The sequence below is a fragment of the Oncorhynchus mykiss genome, chromosome 9, assembly GCF_013265735.2.
Source record: "Oncorhynchus mykiss isolate Arlee chromosome 9, USDA_OmykA_1.1, whole genome shotgun sequence".
Taxonomy (NCBI): Eukaryota; Metazoa; Chordata; class Actinopteri; order Salmoniformes; family Salmonidae; genus Oncorhynchus; species Oncorhynchus mykiss.
In genome coordinates this window covers 63,547,952-63,568,361 of record NC_048573.1, presented here as the reverse complement: position 1 = coordinate 63,568,361, position 20,410 = coordinate 63,547,952, and the positions used below count along the sequence as shown (strand labels likewise).

Here is a 20,410-nt window from a genome sequence, read left to right as displayed (position 1 = left end):
AGGCGAGTTACCTTGGTGTTCTTGGGCACAGGGACTATGGTGGTCTGCTTGAAACATGTAGGTATTACAGATTCGGCTAGGGACAGGTTGAAGATGTCAGTGAAGACACTTGCCAGTTGGTCAGTGCATGCTCTGAGTACACGTGATGGTAATCCGTCTGGCCTTGCGGCCTTGTGAATGTTGACCTGTTGAAAGGTCTTGCTCACATCGGCTACTGCGAGCTTGATCACACAGTGGTCCGGAACAGCTGGTGCTCTCATGCATGCTGCAGTGTTGCTTGCCTCGAAGTGCACAGGATGCACCTGAGCTCAATTTTGAGTCTCATAGCAAATGGTCTTTATACATGTGCAAAAATGTCTAAAAACCTGTTTTCCCTTTGTCATTATGTGGTATTGTGTGTAGATAGAATCCATTTAAAAAAACGCTGTAACGTAACAAAATGTCAAAAAAGGGAAGGGGTCTGAATAGTTTCCGAATGCACTGTACGCACCCTTAGTGCCCTCAAAGCTCATCACAAAGCTAAGGACCCTGGGACTAAACACCTCCCTCTGAAACTGGATCATGGACTTCCTGACAGAACGCCACCAGGTGGTAAGGGTAGGTAACAACACAGAGGCTCCTCAAGGGTGCGTTCTGTAAAATACATGACCAAAAGTATGTGGACACCTGGTCGTTGAACATCTCATTCCAAAATCATGGGAATGAATATGGAGTTAGTCCTCCTTTGCTGCTATAACAACTTTAACTCAACTGGGAAGGCTATCCACTAGATGTTGGAACATTGCTGCGGGGTCTTGCTTCCATTCATCCACAAGAGCATTAGTGAGGTCGGGCAGGGTTCTGTGCAGGCCAGTCACGGTCTTCTACGCTGATCGTGACAAACCATTTCTGTATGGACAGGGGAATTGTCATGCTGAGACAAGAAAGGGCCTTCCCCAAACTGTTGCCATAAAGTCGAAAGCACAGAATCGTCTAGATTGTCATTGTATGCTGTAGCGTTCAGATTTCCCTTCATTGGAACTAAGGGGCCTACCCCGAACTGTGAAAAACAGCCCCAGACCATTGTTCCTCCTACACCAAACTTTGCAGTTGGCAATATGCATTGGGGCAGGTAGGGTTCTCCTGGCATGCTCCAAATCCAGATTCTTCCGTCGGACTGCCAGATGGTGAAGCATGATTCATCACTCCAGAGAACGGGATTCCACTGCTCCAGAGTCCAATGGCGGCGAGACTTGGCATTGCGCATGGTGATCTTAGGCTTGTGTGCGGCTGCTCGGCCATAGAAAACCCCATTTCATGAAACTCCCGAAGAACAGTTATTGTGTTGACATTGTTTCCAGAGGAAAGTGGCATCCTATGGAAAGGTGGCATCCTATGACAGTTCCACGTTAAAAGTCACTGAAAGCTGCAGGACAGCCATTTTACTGGCAATGTTTGTCTATGGAGATTGCATGGCTATGTGCTAGGTTTTATACACCTGTCAGCAACAGGTCTGGCTGAAATAGCTGAATCCACTCATTTAAACGGGTGTCCACATACTTTTGTATATAAAGTGTATGTATGTACTGTATGTATTTGGGTTTACTTGTTGGTCTTAGGTGGCCCATTAAAATGGGGGAGGGGGGCACACCACTTACAACCAAATATGGGTAACTGTTGGCAAGGAATATAATAAAACATTGTTATGCAGATCTTTACTTTAGAAACATTTATATTATGTTCAGAATGATCTGCAGTTATTATTATCCACTCTGCTTCAAATGTCTGTCTGACAGCAAAATGACTAAATACCAATAATACTGGAATTTTGTCGTGTGACTGTTTTTCAATTCATTATTTTTATATATACTCCTTGCCAACAACAAATACTGTATGTTGCTCAGATGCTACAGCTACGGAATTTCAACAAAATCTGTCCTCTAAGAAGAAATACATGTGACTCACTATGTAGCGTATCTGCTGTATCTGCCACTCTTTTACCATGGGCTGATCAACAGTATGCTAATCATAGTCATCTGTTAGAGACATGGAGATGGAGTGATACAACGAGAAGAAATGAACAGATGGAATCATTGGATAAAATCAGAGTGGACAGTAGCTAAAATGTTTCATATGGCACTGAAAGGACAGTATATTACTATGATTTAATTCAGAACCTGGGGAAAAATATTAACTTGCAATATGCCCATAGATACTCAAATGGGTGCTGCGTGCAAGAGTACCAGTATCAAAACTTGTTAACGCTGAAAACTATGATCTCTGGATGACTGATTTTTCCAACTAACTGAAAACATGCTCACCAGATTAACATGTTGATTGATCACCATTTGTTAACATTTTGAACTGTTTAATCATTAACCATGTAAATTGTGAGGGTGATTAGTACAGTAACAATACTGCTGTTACACCACCCAATGTTTTACGTCTCCACTGAAAATGAAAAAGGAATAGAACACATTAAATGTTGAAAGGGTGGTCAGCGTCAACAGATGCACACTTGTTGAAGTCTTGGTAAATACTGATAGCGCGTGATAGCACTATGCATTTACTATTACATGAGCTGTGAAAACTGTATTGTGTCAATATCCTCTGAGATGAGCTAAATAAGAACAAATATGATGAAATACTCACTGTGGTTGTGCATCAGTTCTTCCAACAGTTGTGAGTTTTAGTTGATACAAAAAAGCCAGCGGCTCTCAAAGTGATCAATAAGAGAAGAAAACATGAAGTCCTAACTGTTGCTGTTGCTTCTGCATCGCACGACAACTCTGCTCTCTCTGCACACAGACACAAGGCATGCAGAGTATTACCAGGTTATTTGATGATCATGAGCAACAGGCTACAGCCTCGCCCCTCCCACTATATCAACAGCTAGCCTCACAGCTCTGACATCACAGGTGGGATGTGCCATTCTAACATTATTCTGAGAGCTTTTCACAGAAATCCATAGCAACCAGCATCTAGCTAGCGAGCGGAGCGAAGGGTTCCCCCCCTGAAACAGGAATAATCACTCGCTTTGGCCGTAGACTCACGTGGATGGTTTATATTTTTCCCCTGAAGTTAGCGCCTAAGAAGGTTCACTCACTGTGGTTCCTCGTTTTTTTATATTTTTTTATTTAACCTTTATTTAACTAGGCAAGTCAGTTAAGAACAAATTCTTATTGACAATGATGGCCTACCCCGGCCAAACCCGGATGACGCTGGACCAATTGTGCGCCGCCCTATGGGACTCCCAATCACGGCCGGATGTGATACAGCCTGGATTTGAACCAGGGACTGTAGTGAGGCTTCTTGCACTGAGATGCCTTAGACCGCTGTGCCCCTCACTCTATGTACTCAGATAGCCGTCGCTGAGTCCAAAATTAGACAGGTGTGAACTCACTGTTAGAATGAGTTGTTGGAGGTACAGTCTACCATTATCAACAGTAGGCTATCAGATATCATCTTCCTCCATCCCATTCTCTATGTCCATTTCTGGTAACACTTTACAGAAAGTCGATTTTATACCTGTGTAGTAACTTTGTCATTACACTCTTAATAATCCCTCAGGCATTTGACAGATGTTGATAATGGTAATGCCTATACTTACTGTAGCTTGGAGAGCCAAAGGGTCTCTGTCTTGTAATTCTGATCAACTCACAGTAGGCTCTCTTTGGGTTGATTCCCCAGTCAATACATGTAATGCCTACTTAAGAATATTTGTTTATCTTCTTGTTGATATGGCTTTATATATCATGGCTGAATATTGCACACATAGAAGAAGTAGCTATGGATGTATCTCACGTATTGGGTATTACAGAATGTTTTGAACCATCATTAGCTCTTTACATGTTTTTTTCACAGACAGCTAGTTGTCATTTCACAGTTAATGAGGCCAAGGGTCCAAGACAAAAGCAACTCTGAGTTCATCACTTCTGAAGTTAATCCACATTATAGTTAACATGCAGAGTTGATTTGGTCCTTACTTTATACTCAGTGACCTGTGAAGGGAGAATCCCTAAAGGTTTCAGGACTATAATCCAAGGAAGGTAACTACCACATTATTCCATACAAGGAATTTCTTGATGGAAAATCAAGGTCTTTAACTGTAAGATGAGATCGAATCGGTCTGTCTTTGGTGGTTGAACTGACTGGTTTGATCCCTGGTCCAGCTTTCAACTGTGGCCTGGCTCAGATGAATGGACTGTACATGAGCAGGCACACACAATCAGAGCATTCACCGTCTCATCTCTGGGTGATGGGATGTTGCATTGATCTGACAGAAGGAAATGTTTGAAACACTCACTTACCTACATGCGCTTGTGCTTCCTAAAGCCTGACTGACCCACACTAATCACCCCAGATCTCTCCCTGATATTACGCTACACACAGAATCTCATTTATATGCAATACACTGGAGGGGAAATGAAGGTCTCCTTGAGAGTACTGTAGTTTGCTTCATTAAATTGTTCATAGTTCACCTGATTTGTCTTTTGTGAAAGGATAATACTCAAATTGTCTATTGACATTTTATTGTAGCAGGTTTCATTCCATCATTTTTGTCACATTGTCAATAGAGCATTGATAACTGCGTATCAGCTTCCTAAAGTAGGGTTGGCTTGCTATACTGTACTGTTATTATTAGGATGTATGTAAAGCTACAATGCAGCAGCATCACACAGTGGGGAAGTATGTGGGAGGCAGCTATGACCCCTGGCTATTTCTGACAGATTTCAGCTCTCAAATCCCTGTGTAATTCAGGTGTGAATAACAGCTTGATTGTACTGTACATTCACTTTGTTTACCGTTGGATAACAGACACCTTTACAGTATAGGTATAGCAATATTGCAAAAAATTCAATTGGTTAAGAGTAATTCTTGAATTCAAGTAACTCTCCTCTCTGCCATGTTAGGTATTCAACTCACTTCTCATAATATCCTCCTCTCTAGGGCCAGCAGTGAAAAATATCAGCTCACAGACAGTACTTCTGGACAAGTCCTTCAGTATATCTGCATTATCATTCATCACAGAACACAGAGTATGAACTCAAACAACTATCCTCTTCACTGTGTTTGGTATTCAACACACTTCCCCTTCCACCTCATGAAATGTTAAGCCGTCCACCTAGTAGCTCTGAAAACAGCCTCATCCATTCAGTTGTACTAGCTAACACGTCTGTTGTGTGAACCATCTTGCCAAAGGGTAGGTCTTCCAAAGTATTAGCAAACAGTTGATTCAGATTAGTCATCATTTTGGGGTAATGGCCACTTTGAATTAAAAAGACACTAAGTATCCAAGCAGTTTGGATCATTGTAAAAAATAACCAAATGTTTTTAAAAATCTGAATACAAATTAGGAGGAATCTAATTGCGCTATTAAGTGTATTTGACCATGGCATGGGAGTAACATATATTCATATTCACTCATATTACTGATCATGAACATAACAATTATTCCAATTCTGTAAGTGGTTTATGTACAGGTAACTGCCAAAATAATGGAATCGCCAACATAAAGTATCTTAATAGGGCATTGGGCCACCACGAGCCACCAGAACAGCTTCAATGTGCCTTGGCATAGATTCTACAAGTGTATGGAACTCTGTTGGAGGGATGTGACACCATTCTTCCAAGAGTAATTCCATCATTTGCTGATGGTGGTGGAAAACGCCATCTCAGGCACTGCTCCAGAATCTCCCATAAGTGTTCAGTTGGGTTGAGATCTGGTGATTGAGACGGCCATGGCATATGGTTTACGTCGTTTTCATGCTCATCAAACCATTCAGTGACCACTTGTGCCATGTGGATGGGGGATTGTCATCCACTCCCATCAGGATAGAAAGGATTCAACGTAGGTTGAATGTTTACCTTGCCCTCTTTAGGGGTTGAGTGGACCTAAACCATGGCAGGAAAATAAACACAGCATAACAGAGCTACCAGAACCCTCATTTACTCATGTGTTTCCATTATTTTGTCAGTTACCGGTATATTAGATGTGTGCATGCACTGTTATTTTTCATTTTTTACAATGACAAGTTAATAATAATAAATATAATGTAATAATATAATACAATTAGGCATCTATTTGTTCCTTGTGAAAATGTTTATGCATGTTGACAATTAATTTAATAAATCATAAACTATTCAGAACATTAAACGTATATTGCCACATGAATTACATCAATACAATACATACAGATGAATCTTAACCAGAACAAAAACTACCATGAAGTCTGTTTATTAAGCTTTCTCTAGACTGAAATACAAACAATCAATTCAATTAAAGTAGGTTGTTTTGCAGGCTTTATTTCAGACACATTGGCACTTAATTAACTGACTGCTTTTTGTTCTACTTTTTATAGAAATTTTAATGACACAATTAGGAACCAGTGGGCAACTTAATTCCCCTCCTCACCAGCAGGGCTGGAGCAGAATGTCATTTGAGGAGCGTACAGTGTCAGTCATCCCTACTCCCGTTCCCTTTCTTCGGCCCTCGACGTCGCCAGTCTACAAACCACCAGTCCTGGCAACCCACATTACGCACACCTGGCAACCATCATTAAGCACATCTGCTCCCCTTCGTTAAGCACACCTGGACTTCAAAATTACCTTGATTACTTCCCCTTTATTTAGCTCTCAGCAGCCTCAATCTTCAGGTAGTATTGGCTTTGTTTACGTTCAGTACGCTACTTCTGTTTTGATATTCTTCATGTTTCTTATTATTAAACTCACCTTCTGCACCTGCTTCCTGACTCCCTGTGTATACGTTACATACAGAGAGCAGTATGACTGACCATGATGGAGTCATACAGTTGAAGTCTGAAGTTTACATACACATAGGTTGGAGTCATTAAAACTCATTTTTCAACCACTCCAAAAATGTCTTGTTAACAAACTATAGTTTTGGCAAGCTGGTTAGGATATACTTTGTGCATGACACAAATAATTTTTCCAACAATTGTTTAGACAGATCTTTTCACTTGTAATTCACTGTAACACAATTCCAGTGGTTCAGAAGTTTACATACACTAAGTTGACTGTTCCTTTAAACAGCTTGGAAAATTCCAGAAAATGACTTCATGGCTTTATAAGCTTCTGTTTGGCTAATTTACATAATTTGAGTCAATTGGAGGTGTACCTGTGGATGTATTTCATGGCCTACCTTCAAACTCAGTGCCTCTTCGCTTGACATCATGGGAAAATCAAAAGAAATCAGCCAAGACATCAGAAAAAAATTGTAGACTTCCAAAAGTCTGGTTCATCCTTTGTAGCAGTTTCCAAACGCCTGAAGGTACCACGTTAATTTGTACAAACAATAGTAAGCATAAATACCATGGGACCACGCAGCTGTCATATCGCTCAGGAAGGAGACGCGTTCTGTCTCCTAGAAATGAACGTACTTCGGTGCGAAAAGTGAAACAAATCCCAGAACAACAGCAAAGGACCTTGTGAAGATGCTGGAGGAAAAAGGTACAAAACTATCCATGTCCACAGTAAAACGAGTCCTATATCGACATAACCTGAAAGGCAGCTCAGCAAGGAAGAAGCCACTGGTCAAAAACTGCCATTAAAAAGCCAGACTATGGTTTGCAACTGCACATGGGGAGAAAGATCATACTTTTTGGAGAAATGTCCTCTGGTCTGATGAAGCAAAAATAGAACTGTTTGGCCATAATGACCATCGTTATGTTTGGAGGAAGAAGGTGGAGGCTTGCAAGCCGAAGAACACCATCCCAACCATGGGGGTGCTTTGCTTAAGGAGGAACTGATGCTGTTCACAAAATAGATGGCATTATGTGGAAGGAAAATTGTTTGGATATATTGATGCATCGTCTCAAGACATCAGTCAGGAAGTTAAAGCTTGGTCGCAAATTGGTTTTCCAAAAGGACAATGACCCCAAGCATACTTCCAAAGTTGTGGCAAAATGGATTAAGGACAACAAAGTCAAGGTACTGGAGTGGCCATCACAAAGCACTGACCTCAATCCTATAGAAAATGTGTGTGCAGAACTGAAAAAACATGTGTGAGCAAGGAGGCCTACAAACTTGACTCAGTTACACCAGCTCTATCAGGAGGAATGGGCCAAAATTGTCATGTATTGTCATGTTGTGTCTTTCTGTCCTTTCCTTTCACCCTGTCTCCCTCTGCTGGTCGTATTAGGTTACCTTTTCTCCCCCGCTTTCCCCCAGCTGTTCCTTGTCTCCTCTTGACTACCTCGTCACCCCTTCTCCCACCTGTTCCCCTTTTCCCTCTGATTAGTCCCCTATATCTCTCTCTGTTTTTGTTCCTGTCCTTGTCGGATTCTTGTTTGTTGTGTTTCATGCCTGAGCCAGACTATCGTCATGTTTGCTGTAACCTTGTCCTGTCCTGTCGGAATCTGCCGGTCTATCTGAGCCTACCTATGTTTGGTTATTAAAGAAGCTCTGTTTAAGTTAGTTCGCTTTTGGGTCCTCATTCACTCACCGTAACAGAAGAATCCGACCAAGAATGGACCCAGCGACTTCGGATCCTCTCCACTCAGCCGTCGAGATCCAGGGAGCGATGCTAGGCAGACACGAGCAGGAATTGTCTGCTGCTCGACATGCCGTTGAGACCCTGGCCACCCAAGTCTCCAACCTCACAGAACAGGTTCACCATCTCCGCCTCGATCCACCGGCCACTTCCAGGGCTTTCGAATCTCCGGAGCCCAGAATCAATAACCCGCCGTGTTACTCTGGGGAGCCCACTGAATGCCGCTCGTTCCTCACCCAGTGTGATATTGTGTTTTCTCTCCAGCCCAACACTTACTCCAGGAGCACTGCTCGTGTCGCCTACGTCATATCTCTCCTTATTGGACGGGCTCGTGAGTGGGGCACGGCAATCTGGGAGGCAAGGGCTGAGTGTACTAACCAGTATCAGGACTTTAAGGAGGAGATGATACGGGTTTTTGATCGATCTGTTTTTGGGGAGGAGGCTTCCAGGGCCCTGTCTTCCCTATGTCAAGGTAATCGATCCATAACAGACTACTCTATTGAGTTTCGCACTCTTGCTGCCTCCAGTGGCTGGAACGAGCCGGCTTTGCTCGCTCGTTTTCTGGAGGGTCTCCGCGCAGAGGTAAAGGATGAGATTCTCTCCCGGGAGGTCCCTTCCAGCGTGGATTCCCTGATTGAACTCGCTATTCGCATTGAGCGACGGGTTGATCTTCGTCACCGAGCTCGTGGAAAGGAGCTCGCGTTCTCCGTTGCCCCCCTCTCCGCATCACTACCATCTTCCTCTGCCGGCTCGGGAGCTGAGCCTATGCAGCTGGGAGGTATCCGCATCTCGACTAAGGAGAGGGAACGGAGAATCACCAACCGCCTCTGTCTCTATTGCGGTTCTGCTGGTCATTTTGTCACTTCATGTCCAGTAAAAGCCAGAGCTCATCAGTAAGCGGAGGGCTACTGGTGAGCGCTACTACTCCTGTCTCTCCTTCAAGATCCTGCACTACCTTGTCGGTCCATCTACGCTGGACCGGTTCGTCAGCTTCCTGCAGTGCCTTAATAGACTCTGGGGCGGAGGGCTGTTTTATGGACGAGACCTGGGCTCGGGAACATGACATTCCTCTCAGACAGTTAAGGGAGTCCACGGCCTTGTTCGCCCTGGATGGTAGTCCTCTCCCCAGGATTCAGCGTGAGACGCTACCTTTAACCCTCACTGTTTCTGGTAATCATAGCGAAACCATTTCTTTTTTGATTTTTCGTTCACCTTTTACACCTGTTGTTTTGGGCCATCCCTGGCTAGTTTGTCATAATCCTTCCATTAATTGGTCTAGTAATTCTATCCTCTCCTGGAACGTCTCTTGTCATGTGAAATGTTTAATGTCTGCTATCCCTCCTGTTTCCTCTGTCTCTTCTTCACAGGAGGAGCCTGGTGATTTGACAGGGGTGCCGGAGGAATATCACGATCTGCGCACGGTGTTCAGTCGGTCCAGGGCCACCTCTCTTCCTCCACACCGGTCGTATGATTGTAGTATTGATCTCCTTCCGGGAACCACTCCCCCCCGGGGTAGGCTATACTCTCTGTCGGCTCCCGAACGTAAGGCTCTCGAGGATTATTTGTCTGTAGCTCTTGACGCCGGTACCATAGTCCCCTCCTCCTCTCCCGCCGGAGCGGGGTTTTTTTTTGTCAAGAAGAAGGACGGGTCTCTGCGCCCCTGCATAGATTATCGAGGGCTGAATGACATAACAGTTAAGAATCGTTATCCGCTTCCTCTTATGTCTTCAGCCTTCGAGATCCTGCAGGGAGCCAGGTTTTTCACTAAGTTGGACCTTCGTAACGCTTACCATCTTGTGCGCATCAGGGAGGGGGACGAGTGGAAGACGGCGTTTAACACTCCGTTAGGGCACTTTGAATACCGGGTTCTTCCTTTCGGCCTCGCTAACGCTCCAGCTGTCTTTCAGGCATTAGTCAATGATGTCCTGAGAGACATGCTGAACATCTTTGTTTTCGTTTACCTTGACGATATCCTGATTTTTTCACCGTCACTCCAGATTCATCTTCAGCACGTTCGACGTGTCCTCCAGCGCCTTTTAGAGAATTGTCTTTTTGTGAAGGCTGAGAAGTGCACTTTTCATGCCTCCTCCGTCACATTTCTCGGTTCTGTTATTTCCGCTGAAGGCATTAAGATGGATCCCGCTAAGGTCCAAGCTGTCATTGATTGGCCCGCCCCTAAGTCACGCGTCGAGCTGCAGCGCTTTCTCGGCTTCGCAAACTTCTATCGTCGTTTCATCCGTAATTTCGGTCACGTGGCAGCTCCTCTCACAGCCCTTACTTCTGTCAAGACGTGCTTTAAGTGGTCCGTTTCCGCCCAGGGAGCTTTTGATCTCCTCAAGAATCGTTTTACATCCGCTCCTATCCTTGTTACACCTGACGTCTCTAGACAGTTCGTTGTCGAGGTTGACGCGTCAGAGGTGGGCGTGGGAGCCATTCTTTCTCAGCGCTCCCTCTCTGACGACAAGGTCCACCCATGCGCGTATTTTTCTCATCGCCTGTCGCCGTCGGAACGTAACTATGATGTGGGAAACCGCGAACTGCTCGCCATCCGGTTAGCCCTAGGCGAATGGCGACAGTGGTTGGAGGGGGCGACCGTTCCTTTTGTTGTTTGGACTGACCATAGGAACCTTGAGTACATCCGTTCTGCCAAACGACTTAATGCGCGTCAGGCGCGTTGGGCGCTGTTTTTCGCTCGTTTCGAGTTCGTGATTTCTTATCGTCCGGGCTCTAAGAACACCAAGCCTGATGCTTTATCTCGTCTCTTCAGTTCTTCAGTAGCCTCCACTGACCCCGAGGGGATTCTCCCTGAGGGGCGTGTTGTCGGGTTGACTGTCTGGGGAATTGAGAGGCAGGTAAAGCAAGCGCTCACTCACACTCCGTCGCCGCGCGCTTGTCCTAGGAACATTCTTTTCGTTCCCGTTCCTACTCGTCTGGCCGTTCTTCAGTGGGCTCACTCTGCCAAGTTAGCCGGCCACCCTGGCGTTCGGGGTACGCTTGCTTCCATTCGCCAGCGTTTTTGGTGGCCCACCCGGGAGCATGACACGCGTCGTTTCGTGGCTGCTTGTTCGGTCTGCGCGCAGACTAAGTCCGGTAACTCCCCTCCTGCCGGCCGTCTCAGGCCGCTTCCCATTCCCTCTCGACCGTGGTCTCACATCGCCTTAGATTTTGTCACCGGACTGCCTTCGTCAGCGGGGAAGACTGTTATTCTTACGGTTGTCGATAGGTTCTCTAAGGCGGCTCATTTCATTCCCCTTGCTAAGCTTCCTTCTGCTAAAGAGACGGCACAAATCATCATCGAGAATGTTTTCAGAATTCATGGCCTTCCGTCAGACGTCGTTTCGGACAGAGGTCCGCAATTCACGTCTCAATTTTGGAGGGAGTTTTGCCGTTTGATTGGGGCTTCCGTCAGTCTCTCTTCCGGCTTTCACCCCCAGTCTAACGGTCAAGCAGAACGGGCCAATCAGACTATTGGTCGCATCTTACGCAGTCTTTCTTTTCGCAACCCTGCGTCTTGGTCAGAACAGCTCCCCTGGGCAGAATACGCCCACAACTCGCTTCCTTCGTCTGCGACCGGGCTATCTCCTTTTCAGAGTAGCCTCGGGTACCAGCCTCCGCTGTTCTCATCTCAGTTCGCCGAGTCCAGCGTCCCCTCCGCTCAGGCTTTTGTCCAACGTTGCGAGCGCACCTGGAAGAGGGTCAGGTCTGCACTTTGCCGTTATAGGACGCAGACTGTGAGGGCTGCTAATAAGCGTAGAACTAAGAGTCCTAGATATTGTCGCGGTCAGAGAGTTTGGCTCTCCACTCAGAACCTTCCCCTTAAGACGGCTTCTCGCAAGTTGACCCCGCGGTTCATTGGTCCGTTCCGTATTTCTCGGGTCATTAATCCTGTCGCAGTTCGACTTCTTCTTCCGCGATACCTTCGTCGCGTCCACCCGGTCTTCCATGTCTCCTGTATTAAGCCCGTTCTTCGCGCCCCCGCTCGTCTTCCCCCCCCCCCCCCCCATCCTTGTCGAGGGCGCACCCATCTACAGGGTCCGCAGGATTTTGGACATGCGTCCTCGGGGCCGTGGTCACCAGTACCTCGTTGATTGGGAGGGGTACGGTCCTGAGGAGAGGAGTTGGGTTCCCTCTCGGGACGTGCTGGACCGTGCGCTGATCGAGGATTTCCTCCGTTGCCGCCAGGTTTCCTCCTCGAGTGCGCCAGGAGGCGCTCGGTGAGTGGGGGGGTACTGTCATGTATTGTCATGTTGTGTCTTTCTGTCCTTTCCTTTCACCCTGTCTCCCTCTGCTGGTCGTATTAGGTTACCTTTTCTCCCCCGCTTTCCCCCAGCTGTTCCTTGTCTCCTCTTGACTACCTCGTCACCCCTTCTCCCACCTGTTCCCCTTTTCCCTCTGATTAGTCCCCTATATCTCTCTCTGTTTTTGTTCCTGTCCTTGTCGGATTCTTGTTTGTTGTGTTTCATGCCTGAGCCAGACTATCGTCATGTTTGCTGTAACCTTGTCCTGTCCTGTCGGAATCTGCCGGTCTATCTGAGCCTACCTATGTTTGGTTATTAAAGAAGCTCTGTTTAAGTTAGTTCGCTTTTGGGTCCTCATTCACTCACCGTAACAAAAATTCACCCAACTTATTGTGGGAAGCTTGTGGAAGGCTACCCAAAATGTTTGACCCAAGTTAAACAATTTCAAGGCAATGCTACCAAATACTTATTGAATGTATGTCAGCTTCTGACCCACTGGGAATGTGATGAAAGAAAAAAAGCTGAAATAAATCATTCTCTCTATTATTATTCTGACATTTCACATTCTTAAAATGAAGTGGTGATCCTAACTGACCTAAGACAGGGACATTTGTACTAGGATTACATGTCAGGAATTGTGAAAAACTGAGTTGAAATGTATTTGGTTAAGGTGTATGTAAACTTCCGACTTTGACTGTATATACAGTGCCTTGCGAAAGTATTCGGCCCCCTTGAACTTTGCGACCTTTTGCCACATTTCAGGCTTCAAACATAAAGATATAAAACTGTATTTTTTTGTGAAGAATCAACAACAAGTGGGACACAATCATGAAGTGGAACGACATTTATTGGATATTTCAAACTTTTTTAACAAATCAAAAACTGAAAAATTGGGCGTGCAAAATTATTCAGCCCCTTTACTTTCAGTGCAGCAAACTCTCTCCAGAAGTTCAGAAAGGATCTCTGAATGATCCAATGTTGACCTAAATGACTAATGATGATAAATACAATCCACCTGTGTGTAATCAAGTCTCCGTATAAATGCACCTGCACTGTGATAGTCTCAGAGGTCCGTTAAAAGCGCAGAGAGCATCATGAAGAACAAGGAACACACCAGGCAGGTCCGAGATACTGTTGTGAAGAAGTTTAAAGCCGGATTTGGATACAAAAAGATTTCCGAAGCTTTAAACATCCCAAGGAGCACTGTGCAAGCGATAATATTGAAATGGAAGGAGTACCAGACCACTGCAAATCTACCAAGACCTGGCCGTCCCTCTAAACTTTCAGCTCATACAAGGAGAAGACTGATCAGAGATGCAGCCAAGAGGCCCATGATCACTCTGGATGAACTGCAGAGATCTACAGCTGAGGTGGGAGACTCTGTCCATAGGACAACAATCAGTCGTATATTGCACAAATCTGGCCTTTATGGAAGAGTGGCAAGAAGAAAGCCATTTCTTAAAGATATCCATAAAAAGTGTTGTTTAAAGTTTGCCACAAGCCACCTGGGAGACACACCAAACATGTGGAAGAAGGTGCTCTGGTCAGATGAAACCAAAATTGAACTTTTTGGCAACAATGCAAAACGTTATGTTTGGCGTAAAAGCAACACAGCTGAACACACCATCCCCACTGTCAAACATGGTGGTGGCAGCATCATGGTTTGGGCCTGATTTTCTTCAGCAGGGACAGGGAAGATGGTTAAAATTGATGGGAAGATGGATGGAGCCAAATACAGGACCATTCTGGAAGAAAACCTGATGGAGTCTGCAAAAGACCTGAGACTGGGACGGAGATTTGTCTTCCAACAAGACAATGATCCAAAACATAAAGCAAAATCTACAATGGAATGGTTCAAAAATAAACATATCCAGGTGTTAGAATGGCCAAGTCAAAGTCCAGACCTGAATCCAATCGAGAATCTGTGGAAAGAACTGAAAACTGCTGTTCACAAATGCTCTCCATCCAACCTCACTGAGCTCGAGCTGTTTTGCAAGGAGGAATGGGAAAAAATGTCAGTCTCTCGATGTGCAAAACTGATAGAGACATACCCCAAGCGACTTACAGCTGTAATCGCAGCAAAAGGTGGCGCTACAAAGTATTAACTTAAGGGGGCTGAATAATTTTGCACGCCCAATTTTTCAGTTTTTGATTTGTTAAAAATGTTTGAAATATCCAATAAATGTCGTTCCACTTCATGATTGTGTCCCACTTGTTGATTCTTCACATAAAAATACAGTTTTATATCTTTATGTTTGAAGCCTGAAATGTGGCAAAAGGTCGCAAAGTTCAAGGGGGCCGAATACTTTCTCAAGGCACTGTAACCTGCTCTTCGCACATAAACAAAAGCATACAAAATGGCCCAAAGCAACTAAATTTCACTTTATGGCTTTGTAACTAAATGTATTAAGATTGGAAGATGTGTCCTCTCCACTCTCCCAAATACCACCCTAACTAATTGTCTGAAGTATGAACATAATCCAGTGGCAGAGCAGGGGTACTGTATGCAGTACTGTATGCAGTACTGTATGCATCTCATTGAGCAGGTCCATATATAATGGTTCAGAATTCTACTGTAATGATCAGGATGGAGGTTTGAGCAATCAACCAAGATGAATATGATGAATGGTACTGTACAAATCAATATATCAGTAATGGATCAATACATCTTAAATGATATCTCAACTCCTGTAATGTCGAAGAAGAATCTTTCTCTCCAGTTTGAGTTATTTACCCATTGTGAATATGCATTATGCATGACGGAAAACCCATCCTGCCTCTGCCTGGGCACACTCTCAAATTCTGTTGCTGTAATTTTGAGACGCAGCACATCAATCATGGTACTGTTGAAATATGTGCAGAAAATACCTAGACCTCTCTATCCATCACTAGTTTTACAATAAACTGGGGAGCAAAGTTTTATTGTGGATGAACTTGGAAGGGACATCTGGGTGCAGTAGCCTTCCTTTTTACATATCCAACAGCAGTCAGTAATTCATTAATGCAATCAGGAGCAATACTAACTGCAAAACAATTATAATGCTAAAATACTAACACTAAAATAATATCAACTCTAAAACAAACCTCAATAAAACACTCGTCCCTATCTGTCTACTACAGTGACTGAGGTTCTTTTGTTATTCTGGCCGGGCACTCAAAGATCTGTGAAGAAGAAGGAGAGGATGAATTTGACCGCTCCACTCTGCTGAAGAGCCTTTGATGGGCTCTTCAGGGGAAAATCAATGAAGTGTTACCGCTAGTTCAGTCACAACAGAGTCAAGACAATAACACACAGCAATACTATAGGTGCTCCAAAACAAAGCAATAAGAGCACATTCGCAGGATGGGAAATGTAGGCCATTCATGTCTTACTTGTCTTTATTGATAGATGCTTTGTCATTCTGGAATGTTTTTGTAGAAAGAATGTACAGTAGACAAATTCATATTTTCTAGTAGGTTTTGCAGCACGGCTCTGCTTGTTACAAGCAAACTGAGCAGACCTGATAACAGATATCAAGGGCCAGAGACATGAAAGCCTTCCATTCTGCAAAAATCTGTAAAGTAACTAAGTTAGAATCAATAATCATCTTGTCATTGGAAGGGAGAACAAAAATAAATTGCTTCATCAATAGTTTTTCTATGTGGTCTAGCTGTAACTTCAGACAAGAAAGCAAAGGACTCTAAATCAAATAAAATTTTATTTGTCACATACACATGGTTGGCAGATGTTAATGCGAGTGTAGCGAAATGCTTGTGCTGCTAGTTCCGACAGTGAAGTATCTAACACTTGTGCTGCTATCTAACAAGTAATCTAACAGTTCCCCAACAGCCTCTCTGAGTTAGTGATTGCTGTTTAGCAGTCTGATGGCCTTGAGATAGAAGTCTCTGGGTCCCATCTTTGATGTACCTGTACTGACCTCGCCTTCTGGATGGTAGCGGTGTGAACAGGCAGCGGCTCGGGTGGTTGATGTCCTTGATGATCTTTTTGGCCTTCCTGTGACATTGGGTGCTGTAGGTGTCATGGAGGGCAGGTAGTTTGCGATACAGCCTGACAGGATGCTCTCGATTGTGCATCTGTAAAAATTTGTCAGGGTTTTGGGTGACAAGCCAAATTTCTTCTGCCTCCTGAGGTTGAAGAGGCGCTGCTGCACCATTTCAGTTTGTCTGTCATGTGCACGCCCAGGAACTTAAAACTTTCCACCTTCTCCACTGCTGTCCCTTTGATGTGGATAGGGGGTGCTCCCTCTGCTGTTTCCTGAAGTCCATGATCATCTCCTTTGTTTTGTTGATGTTGAGTGAGAGGTTGTTTTCCTGACACCATGCTCTGACTGTCTTCACCTCCTCCCTGTAAGGGTGTCTCGTCGTTGTTGGTGATCAAGCCCATTACCGTTGTGTCATCTGCAAACTTGATGATTGAGTTAGAGGCGTGCATGGCCACGCAGTCGTGGGTGAACAGGGAATACAGGAGGGGAATGAGCACGCACCCTTGTGGGGCCCCAGTGTTGAGGGTCAGTGAAGTGGAGGTGTTGTTTCCTACCTTCACCACCTGGGGGTGGTCCGTCAGAAAGTCCAGGAACCAATTGCACAGGGTGGGGTTGAGACCCAGGGCCTCCAGCTTGATGATGAGCTTGGAGGGTACTATGGTGTTGAATGCTGAGCTGTAGTCAATGAACAGCATTCTTACATAGGTATTCCTTCTGTCCAGATGAAATAGGGCAGTGTGCAGTGTGATGGCGATGGCGTCGTCAGTGGACCTGTTGGTGCGGTATGCAAACGGAAGTGGGTCTAGGGTGGCCGGTAAAGTGGAGGTGATATGGTCCTTGACTAGTCTCTCAAAGCACTTTATGATGACAGAGCGGGGTGGTAGTCATTTAGTGTCATGAGAATTATGTTCTCAATGTTCATAACCCAAATCAATTATACTACTCAGTCTGCAACCCAGAATTTGTAAGATACTGTCAAGACCCGGTTACGAACTCGGGTCTCCGGTGTGAGAAACAGTCACTTAGCAAACTGAGCTACTAATAGTCGGCAGAACCGAGAAGATCAGGCAGACACAGCAGTACTTGAGACAGTTTTTTATAAAGTAAAAAGGACAGTTCTTCAGGCAAAAATATAAATCCACAATGTCAAAAGTAATTCCAAGAGAACAAAGGTAATCCTCCAAGTCAAAGGTAAATCCACAAGGTGGTAGGTACAGCAGAAAAAGCCTCAAATGATAATCAAAAATAAATAAACGAGAACAAAAACAGAGTACCACAAGAGAGTCCAACTGGAGCAACAAATGTTCACAGCATCGCTGGGTCTGGGTGCTAACATTCAAACACAGAGCAAAGAACTGAGGGTTTAAATACATTCAAGGGAAACGATGCACAGGTAATAACTGGGAACAAGGGAAAACAAAAGGGTCAAAAAGCACAACGGGGGCCTCTAGTGGCAAAAAACGGAACAACCCTGGCCAAATCCTGACAGATACTGGTTGAAATGAAACAGATGGAGGCCCAGCTACGATAGTCAGAAAGTTTATTTACAAGAGCACTGGTTAGTTGTACAAAACCATTCATTTTATACTGGATTCTTACGCACATACTTTCACACACAAACAGACTCCTTACGCCCATACAGTACTTACACACACAAACATTAAGGATCCTACGTACATACTGTCCTACTACCCAGCCGACAAAGATTAGGTGAGGCCGTGAGAATCACTCCCCGTCCTCCCTCAAGATAGGGAGACCGTGTGAAGTACCTCGCGTCCCTTCCTCAATATTTCAGAGGCCCCTAGCCAGGTCAGCACTGAATTCTGCTAAGACAGTCTGTGTTTAAGATACCATAGAGACATATTGTACAATTATATTGTTTTACTCTAATTCTGACTAAAACTACACACATCATGACTGAAACTACACACATCATTAATTATAATTTTATGATTCTGTTCAATTTCACTGTCCTTATTAGAGGTCAACCGAATATGATTTTTTCAACTCCGATAACGATTAATGGAGGACCAAAAAAGCGGATACCGATTAATCGGCTAATTTAAAAATATATAAAAAATGTATTTGTAATAATGACAATTACAACAATACTGAATTAACACTTATTTTAACTTAATGTAATACATCCATAAAATCTATTTAGCCTCAAGTAGATAATGAAACATGTTCAATTTGGTTTAAATAATGCAAAAACAAAGTGTTGGAGAAGAAGGTAAAAGTGCAATATGTGCTATGTAAGAAAGCTAACGTTTCAGTTCCTTGCTCAGAACATGAGAACATATGAAAGCTGGTGGTTCCTTTTAACATGAGTCTTCAATATTCCCAGGTAAGAAGTTTTAGGTTGTAGTTATTATAGGACTATTTCCCTCTATACCATTTGTATTTCATTAACCTTTGACTATTGGATGTTCTTATAGGCACTTTAGTATTGCCAGTGTAACAGTATAGCTTCCGCCCCTCCCTGGGCTCGAACCAGAAACACAACGACAACAGCCACCACATCGAAGCGTTACCCATGCAGAGCAAGGGAAACAACCACCCCAAGGCTCAGAGCGAGTGAAGTTTGAAACGCTATTAGCGCTTGCTAACTAGCCAGCCATTTCACTTCGGTCACTCCAGCCTCATCTCGGGAGTTGATAGGTTTGAAGTCATAAACAGCGCAATGCTTGACGCACAACAAAGAGCTGCTGGCAAAACGCACAAAAGGCTTCAACACTGGATCACACCTTATTTAATCAATCTACGATTGGGTTAGATCGGTCTGCTTGTAGCTGGTTTGAAAATTATTTAAAAGACAGAACACAGTGTGTACTTACTGACTGCGTTAAAATCAGGATTTCTAGACATAACAAAAGGTGTCCCACAGGGTTCGATTCTTGGTCCAGTTATTTTTACTATTTATATTAACAGCATTGGTCTATCTGTACAAAACTGTAACTTTCATCTGTACGCAGATGACACTGTTGTATAAGCTACTGCCCCTACGGCACCTCAGCCTCTGTTGATTCTTCAATCTGCTTTTACTACCTTGCAGAAAGCATTGTTGGACTTGAAGTTGGTACTAAATGCTGGTTAAACCAAGTACATGTTTTTTTCCAAATCATGTAATAATGTAACTGATGATTTGTGCATAAGTACGTTAGATGGTGCCACCATTGATCGTGTCCCTGCCTATAAATATCTGGGCATCTGGATTGATGAAAAGCTATCTTTTAAAAATTAAGTAGAATAGTAGAAAACAGATCATTCAGTCTACATTAATTCCTGTAATAGATTATGGTAGTATTATATAAATGACTGCAGCTACCAGTGTTTTGAAGCCCTTGGACACAATTTATCACAGCGCACTTCGTTTTATAACATCTGACAGTTTTGACACTCACCACTGCATCCTTTATCATAAAGTTAGTTGGACCTTGATAAAAACTCATAGGTCACTTCATTATTCTGTTTTTGTTTATAAAGCCTTACTCAGAAAACTACCAATTTACTTGACATCATTGTTGAAATGTACTGTAGAAACTCGGATTACAACACTAGGTCAGAGGGTTGGTTAATGCTGGAGACTCCACGTGTATCTACAGAGTTGTGTGAATCTGCCTTTAACTACCAGGCCCCTGTCAGGTGGAATAATCTCCAGGTAACGTTTCATTTGGATGTGTTGTTGTCTCTGGGTC

At 44.0% G+C, this 20,410-nt stretch overlaps 1 protein-coding gene across 1 annotated transcript in view; it reads right to left on the bottom strand.

Annotated features, from left to right (window-relative positions):
- The window catches only part of LOC110532619 (potassium voltage-gated channel subfamily G member 1-like), a 36,384-nt gene extending 33,609 nt beyond the window's left edge, over positions 1-2,775 (bottom strand). The window contains exon 1 of the mRNA XM_021616676.2: positions 2,632-2,775. The gene's annotated coding sequence lies outside the window, so the exon portion shown is untranslated. The remainder of the gene's footprint in view (positions 1-2,631) is intronic.
- Between the last annotated feature and the right edge of the window lie 17,635 nt (positions 2,776-20,410).